This window comes from Miniopterus natalensis, chromosome 8 (assembly GCF_054644295.1).
Source record: "Miniopterus natalensis isolate mMinNat1 chromosome 8, mMinNat1.hap1, whole genome shotgun sequence".
In the NCBI taxonomy this organism is placed as follows: Eukaryota; Metazoa; Chordata; class Mammalia; order Chiroptera; family Miniopteridae; genus Miniopterus; species Miniopterus natalensis.
In genome coordinates, this window is record NC_142088.1 from 2252745 (window position 1) to 2261035 (window position 8291).

Genomic DNA, 8291 nt, shown 5'->3' on the forward strand with positions numbered 1-8291 from the left:
ACTTTTACTAAAAATAAGAGCAGCCAGCCAAGGCGGGGCCGGGGGGCGGGGAGGTCGCGCGCCCCTCCGCTGGAAGCCTCCTTAACAAAAACAGTATTTTGTTTAGATCAGTCTTCAGGAGCTGAGCGCACACCTGCTCTCCCGGGGCGCCCCGAGGGGGTCTGCTCCCAGGGGCACCCCAAGGCCCAGCTCCCAGAGAGAGCTGCCCTCCAGGAAAGCTGCGGGCAGCTGTTCCGCACCCCCGAGGTGCAGGGGGCGCTGTGAGGATGCTCATGCGTCCGTCTTGGGCGCTGATTCCTTCTGCGGTTACCCAACCTCCGAGCCCGAAGGAAATGCGCCCCCAGCTGTGAAGCAGGGGTTCCTCCGTGACACTGGCCACGGGCTCTTTGTCTCCGTCTGTGAACTTGGCCGTCGGTCCCTTAGAGACGCATCTGTCCCGGGGCAGGTTTGGGTGCTGCGCTGAAAAAACAGGGTGGGTTTGAATCCGCTCGCATCCAGCGCGCTCTCTTGAAAAAAGAAAAAAGAGAAAAAGAAACAGGCATTGAAAAGAAACCTGCCCCAGGATGCTGTTGCTAACCGTGGAGGAAGGGACATGCAAAGCAGCTGTAAAAAAAAGCACCCGGCTAGTTCCTCCGCTTGGGGCCCTCCCTCCCCGCCCGGCCGGGTGCAGGGGCGACGGCGGCCGGTGGACCCAGGACTCGCGGCTGCGGGAGGCGCAGCTCGGCCGCGCGCAGGAGGCGGCCCGCGGCCACCCCACCCCCACCCCACCCCACCCCCACCCGCGTCCGCTGCGGCCCGGGTGCAGCACCCCCGCCCGCCCCTGTTCCAGGCCCGGGGAACTGAGAGGTGAGTAAGCAGTGCTTTCGAAGGGAACCCGACTCCATCGCCCCGGGGCCTGAAATGCCTCTGGGGCCCTGGGGAAGTGTACCCCAGCTTTGGGAGGATCGCCTTTGTAAGGGAGGGGCCCACGTGGTCGGCTTAGGAGTTTGGTTGCTCTCCTAGGAAACCCCGAGAAGGGGGGTGGGGGCGCGGGCCGGCTGACTCCGCGCTGGTGGTTCCCTGTGCACTCAGTGGGTGGGGGAGGGTTCCCAGCCCGGCCCCGCGGCCACCCAGCGGCCACCCCGCCTGGGAGCCGCACCTGGGAGCCCAGGCTCCCAAAGAGGCCGCCCCGCGCCCCACCCTCGGCCGGTAGGCGAGCAGGTGTGACCGCCTGGCCCAGCCTCCTGCCCAGCCCCGGCCTCGCTTGAAAAGCTCTGGGATGCTGGAGGGCCAGGGCCAGTGCCGGTGGGTCCGGGTGTCTAGTGACCAGCTAGAACGGAGTCAGCTTGGATACTGGGGACTGCAGATGTGACCTCGAGGACACTCAGCTGTGCGCCTGGCTCGGGGAGTGACTTTGCCCAGAACAACCTCAGAATATCACACAAGGCATTGCGGAGCCCTGGAGCCTGGAGTCCCAGCCCTGGGGGGAAACCGCAGCATCTACAGGCCCGGCCTGCTGGGAGTGGGCTCAGCTAGGACTGGACCTCCCCTGAGGGACAGACACTTAGAGCTTCTTCCTGCAAGGACCTCGGAGTAGAGACAGGGCCCCAAGAGCCTGGGCTCTGTCCAGACAGGTCTGCCTGGAACCCCAACTTACACATCACGTCTCCTGAGGCGGCTCAGCCTTTTTGAATATCAGGTTTCTTATCTTTTAAAAAATTATAATAGAACCTTCTATTCTTGCCAGGTGCTTCTCAGGATTAACTGAAAAGATTCCCGTTAGAGGAACCTCCTCACAGGTCCCAGCAAGGCCCCACCCCTGGCCCCACCAAACCCCAGTGACTCATAGCGTTTTTTTCAGGAATTCAAAGATACTTAACTCAGGCCCTGGCAGGTTTGGCGCAGTGGTTGGAGCATTGGCCTGTGGAGTTGAAGGATCCTGGGTTTGATTCCAGCCAGGGGCACGTACCTAGGTTGCAGGCTCAATCCCTGCCTGGGTCAAGACGCGTGCTGGAGGCAGCCAATCAGTATGTGTCTCTCACACTGACGGTTTTCTCTCTCTCCCCCGTCCTCTCTCTCTGAAAAGCAATGGGAAAAATATCCTCGGGTGAGGATTTTTAAAAAGATGCTTAACTCAGGTTTCAACCTCTGATGGACCTTTTGATAAAGTTTGAATGTTTCATCACAGGAGCGGCATCTGAGCGTGACTCTGCAGTCTCTCTGCTACGTGTTCTGCCTGGAATCTTCACCGCAGCTGGGAAGGTGCACCATCCCCCCCATGTGTGTAACTGAGGAAATGAGGCCCAGAAAGAGTGGGCAGCCTGCCCAAGGGGAGCCCTGGTGACAGAGGTAGAGCCACAGCCAGGCCTGCCTGGCCTCATAGCACACGCTGCCATCCAGTGCCACAGAGAGACAAGGGAGAAAGAAAAGCCACAGTAACAACACGAAAGACTGTCTCAGGTGAGGCTTCCTAAAGCGCACCCTGCATGAGAACTCGGGGCAACCGATTCAGGAGGGAAGGGCTCCCGGGAGAAGCTTACAGGGAATGGGGGAAAGACAGCCAGAATCTCAGCTGCAGCCTGACCCCCGCCTGACTCTCTGAGAAATGTTGGGGGAGGACGTCAGGGGATCTGGGAGCATCAAGACACTGAATTAGGCATCGTGGCATCTATTCTATTAGCTCTGAGAATACACATTCTTACCTCAGGACCTTTGCACCTGACATTTTCTCTTCCTGGGATGTCCTTCCCAGTGATTGTTATAGGGCTGCTCCTCTTATTTGGACGTAGGCTTAAATATAACTTCTTTAGAAAAACCTCTTCTCACCTCTCTAGCCAAAGTGTCCCCATCCCAGTGATTCCCTTGTCACTCGATTTTCTTCATTGCCCCAATCACCATCCAGAGTCAGCAGTTCACTGTTCGTCTTCTCCTCACTACAGCGCTAGTCCTCGGGGGCAAGAATGTTGTTATTTGTTCAGTGCTGTATCCCCACGTGACACATGGTGCTTGGCCCATGGTAGATTCTCATCAATATTAACTGAATGACTAAACTCAGATGAACCTTATTTTTAATCAGGTGTTTGCCCTCTTCTTATTTCACTCACCTTCTGCCTCATAGAATTGGGGATGGGGGGTGGGGGGAGTAAGGAAAGGGCTCCGGTTAAATGTTCTTGGAAAACAGAAAACCATATACATTAAAAGTAGGCAAAAGGCTTGAATAGGTATTTCACCCAAAGGGATATCCACGTGACCAATAAACATGAAAAGCGGACGACTTCCTTAGTCACTGGAAAAATAGAGTTAGAATCACAGCGCCATGCCACTGAACACCCACCGGAATGGCTAAAGTGAAAGTAACTGAATGTTAACAGGATGTGGAACCACCAGGACTCTCATTCACTGGTGCTTCTCGAACTCCAAGTGGTGAAGGACCGGCTCTCTTTTTTCTTTTTAAATTTCCAGTGCATTGCAGACCAAACACGGTCCCACTGAGCACGACTAGCACACAGCTCCTGCTGACTGTGCCTCAGCTCTCAGGTGTGACATCTGAACTGTCCACACACCCTCAGATAAGGCTGCTGACCCCGTGTTTGTATGTCACCTAACTGTCACGTCTCCATAAAAGTTTCCAAACGCTCAGTATCAGTTTCTGTATTTACCTCATTGCAGACCAGTCGCCAGTAGCTCGAAGCCCACCCTTGAGTGGCACTGCAGTACCCTGATGGTGAGTGTGAATTAGCACAACCACTTTGGCATATTTGCTGCAGTTGAACATACATATACTCTAGGACCCAGAAATTTCACTGCAAAGTATGTATCCAACTTAAAGGTGTAATATTGCGTGCAAAAAAAATGCAAGAATGTTTATAACATGACTATTTCTAAGAACCCCAAACTGGAAATGAACCAACATTAGCAGAAAAAAATATTACAGACCAATATCCCTCATGCGCATAGACATAAAAATCTCTTTAAAAAGCAAATCAAACACAACAGTAAGCATCATGACTAAGTAGGGGTTGTCCTTGAAATGCAAGTCTAGCTTAACATTTGAAAATCAATATAATTTACTCAGTTAATGAAATAAAGCATTGGAAAAATTCAAAATCAATTCATGATAACAAATTTTCAATCTAAAAATAGAACGATTTCAATTTGATTTAATTTCTCAATTGGTTATAAGGTATATATGAATTTGATATAGGGCATGTATGAATACTTAGAGCTAACATTCTACTTAATGGTGAAATTCAAACACTTCTAAAATTGAAAACAGGCAAGGATATCCATTTACCACCTCCTTTCAACATTGCACTGGAGGTCCTAACTATTGCCAATAAAGAAGAAAAAGAAATAAAGGCATATGGGTTGGAAAGAAAGATGCAAAACCACTTTTATTAGCAGTTGACATGATTTACATAGAAAATCCCACAAATACACAAAACAATTTCAAGAACTAATCAGTGAACTTGGAAAGGCTGAAGAATATAAAGTCAGTATACAAAAGTCAATTGTATTTCTATCAGCAAGAAACAATTAGAAAATAAAATTTTAAAATTTCATTACAGTAACACCAAAACTCATAGAATATGTAGGAATAAATTCAGCAAGAGGCACATGAGACCTCTATAAAAATAGCCCTGAGAGAAATTAAAGAACACCAAAATAAATGGAGAGATATACCATATTCATGGACTGGGAGATGCAATATTGATACTATGTCAAATTTCCCCAGATTGATGTGTAGATTTAATGTAGTCTCATCAAAATCCCAGATGGTTCTTCTGTAGAAATTGGCCAGTTAATTTTCAAATTTTTATGGAAATTCAAAAAGACCTATAAATAGCTAAAAGTATTTTGAAATGGAGGAATATTGGAGGACTCACACTTTGTGATTTCATGACTTACTATAAAGTCATGGTAAGCAATTTAGTGTGGTATTGGCATGATAAACAAATAGAGCAAGGAAACAAAGTAGAGTCCAGAAACAGACTCAGACAGGTGCAGTCCATTGATACTCAACAAAGACATCATAGCAATTAGCAACATTTAAGGACAGTTCTATTACTATATCATGGTAGAACTCAGATAATTGTGGGGACTGACTGGAAGGGGATTTTCTGGGATGATGGCAATGTTCTCTCTATATTTTTTTAATTTATCTTTATTGTTGAAAGAATTACAGATGTCTCCTTTTTCCCCCCTTTGACCCCCTCCACCCCACATCCGCCCCCCAGGCCTTCCCCACACTATTGTCTGTGTCCTTGGGTTATGCATTTATTCATATAAGCTTTTTGATTAATCTCTTCCCCCCCTTTCCCTCTGAGCTTCATCAGTCTGTTCCATGCTGCTTCGTCTCCAGATCTATTTTGTTCATCAGTTTATTTTGTTCATTAGATTTCACATATAAGTGAGATCATGTGATACTTGTCCTTCTCTGCCTGGCTTATTTCACTTAGCATAATACTCTCCAGGTCCATCCATACTGTCCCAAAGGGTATGAGATCCTTCTTTATAGCTGCATAGTATTCCACGGTGTAAATGTCTCACAGCTTTTTATCCACTCATCTACTGATGGGCACTTGGGCTGTTTCCAGATCTTAGCTATTGTAAATTGTGCTGCTATGAACATAGGGGTACATACATTCTTTCTGATTGGTGTTTTGAGATTCTTAGGATATATTACTAGAAGTGGGATCATTGGGTCAAATGGCAGTTCCATTTTTAATTTTTTGAGGAAACTTTATACTGTTTCCTATAGTGGCTGCACCTTTTCGATTGGATAGTGCTTACATGGGTGTATATATTTATCAAATATCAAACTGTACACTTAGATGTGGGCTTTTCATTAAATTTTACCTTGAAAACATTGTAGAATATGCACATAAAATGATATTGTTCTTTTAAAATTTTAGAGCAGTCAAAGAAAAGTACATATGGTTTGTGGAACTACACAAAAAGCCTACATCGATGTGAGAAAGGCCATCCACCAACTTGAAGACAACGGTTACCTCTCAGGAGAGAGAGAGAAATGGGATCGAGTGGGATACACGGGGACATCTACACCATCTCTGTGATATTTTTACTTCTTCAGGCAAAATGTTCACATTTGTCAGATCTTATTGGTGGCACATAGGTATACTTTAGATGATTTGTCATTCCCTGTGTCTGAAATGTTTCATTTTAGCCTTTAAATTTTAAAAAGAGGAAAATAAACTTGAATAGAAAGTTCTGGGCGAAGCATGGCTATCTCTACTTCCTCTCCATTGTCAAGTTTGACACAGAAAAGAATGTTTTCTGATCTCCGAGTGAGCCCAGGAAGCTGCTCCCACGAGAACACATCAAAGCGCGAGAGCCTAATGGGACGCCAGGGACAGCGGGTCAAACCCGAGGCTCATTTTTCTGAAACTTTGACAACATTCCACAGCATTGTCGTTTCACGCCCCTCACGCTTCAATATATAGATTCTGCTTCAAAACCTAACACCGATGCAGCTGAAAAGATCTAAACCTGGAGACAAAGAAGACACATCTGAGTTCATCTGGTAAAATTATTTCAGCGGATATGGGTTTTAAGATTACAAATTTTATATATGCCAATAGAGTTATATATTTTAATTTCCACTTATGTTTGGAAAGACTTCTAAGGAGCTTAAAGACACCTTGTGAGCTCAAATTAGTAAGGGAGATGCTCCCTCCCTCCTTCCTTCCTTCCTGTTCAGAGAGAAATAGGAAAAAATAGGGCAGAGCAAGATCTCACTTTCAAAACACGCTCTTCCTAAAAATCGTTAACACCAGATTTCCAGGGTTTCTGCTTACAGTTGCATTAGCTTCTGCAGGAGGCCCGTCCCAAAGACGCGAGCCAAGGGCGCTCTTGCCTCTTTTACCGGTTAAGTCAGGTGCTCCTTGTTGGTAATTGCCAGAAACCCAAGTTGAACTAGTTCAAGCAAAAAGGAGGAGCTTATTGGCTCAACTGGGCAAACCAGGGCGAAGAGGGCCGGAGCTGGCCCCGGGTCGGCGGGACGCGGACTCTGCTGGAACCGGGACGCCCCCGTTCCTGTCCCCCCCTGTCGCGGGCATGCTCTCTGGCGGGACCGGGCGGAAGGCAGCCGCTCGGGTCCATCACAGGCGCTTTCCTTGGGCGGTGGGCCTACGCGCACTTGGTCTGATCTTACTGATATTCCCGGTGGTTCAGCATGTAAATTAGAAACAAGTGAAATGAACTAGGAATAGATCAAGGGCAGGCAGGCGGAAGCAGGTGCACCCTCTCCCCAGCATTTGTCCCCTCCTGTCGCTCTCGCACCTCAGGACAAGTTCACAAGTCCTGGTCCAGGGCCGCCCACCAAGAACGTCTCCTCCCTCTTGCACCTCCTAGCAGGGTTTCACTACACACATTTACATCTTAAAAGATCATCTCAGTTTTGCTCTGGAAAGTCCCCTGCTCCCCCACGGAGATGTAAATACTGTGAGTCAGGGTTTGGGACAGGAAGCAGAGGAAGGTTCCACCAGGAGAGGAGCTGTGGGAAAGTCTGATAATGGGGGAGCGAGGCCAGAGGCCCAACACAGGTACCTGAGCCCCAAGGCAAGTGGGAGGGAAGCTGGGCCTCCTGCTCTGCGGGGCCAGGGCCAGGCTGGCAGGTACTGGTGGCAAGAATTGGAGCACCGGGGACGGGCTCAAGGTCTAGGCTGACGGAGGCCTGGGAGGGCCGGGAGGGCCAAGAGCTCTGGCAGGCCTGGGAGGCCTGGGCTGAAATATAAATCCAGGCAGTCGGCACTAACAGTGAGAGGAGCTTTATTTCAAACAGCCCGAGACACTTCTGTTGTTTGCAAAGGCTCCATCAGGAGACGGTCCCCACACAGCCTGTTTTGACGTTGGGATCAGTTAGTACAGGGATCAGCAGGCACCTGGGTCCCAGTCTCCCACAGCGACAATGACCCTGGGAGGGGCTGGCGGGACGGTCCCCTCACGCTGTGCCTCGGGTTCATGGGGAGTGCTCCCTGTGTTCCTCTGGGGGGGGGGTCAGGAGCCAGCATTCCTCCTGGGGCCACTCAGCTGGTCTTGGAGACAGACACTTCCAGCTCAATGTCCTGGTGGAGTTCCTGGGTGCCTGAGCGAAGGACTTCACCCAGCTGGTGGGAGGGGCGCCGGGTTCGGCCTCCAGGGGGCCCTGGGAAGGAGCCCCGAGTGCTGGGGGCACTAGGAGAGGCAGGGGCCGGTCACACAGCCCCTCCTTGCGTTACTCAAGCCCCCACGGGACTAGCCCTCAGGTGGGGTGGGACAGGCAGAGGCAGGGAGGTGCCCCGTTGGCGGCG

The 8291-nt window shown here is 49.6% G+C and overlaps 1 long non-coding RNA gene across 1 annotated transcript; it reads left to right on the plus strand.

The window, feature by feature from the left end:
• The first annotated feature begins 2354 nt into the window (after window positions 1-2354).
• Window positions 2355-6970, plus strand: LOC107543072 (uncharacterized). Its single transcript, XR_001603773.2, has 3 exons — window positions 2355-2439; window positions 3649-3703; window positions 5895-6970. It is a non-coding gene; the product is annotated as an uncharacterized LOC107543072 (long non-coding RNA).
• Window positions 6971-8291: the final 1321 nt, after the last annotated feature.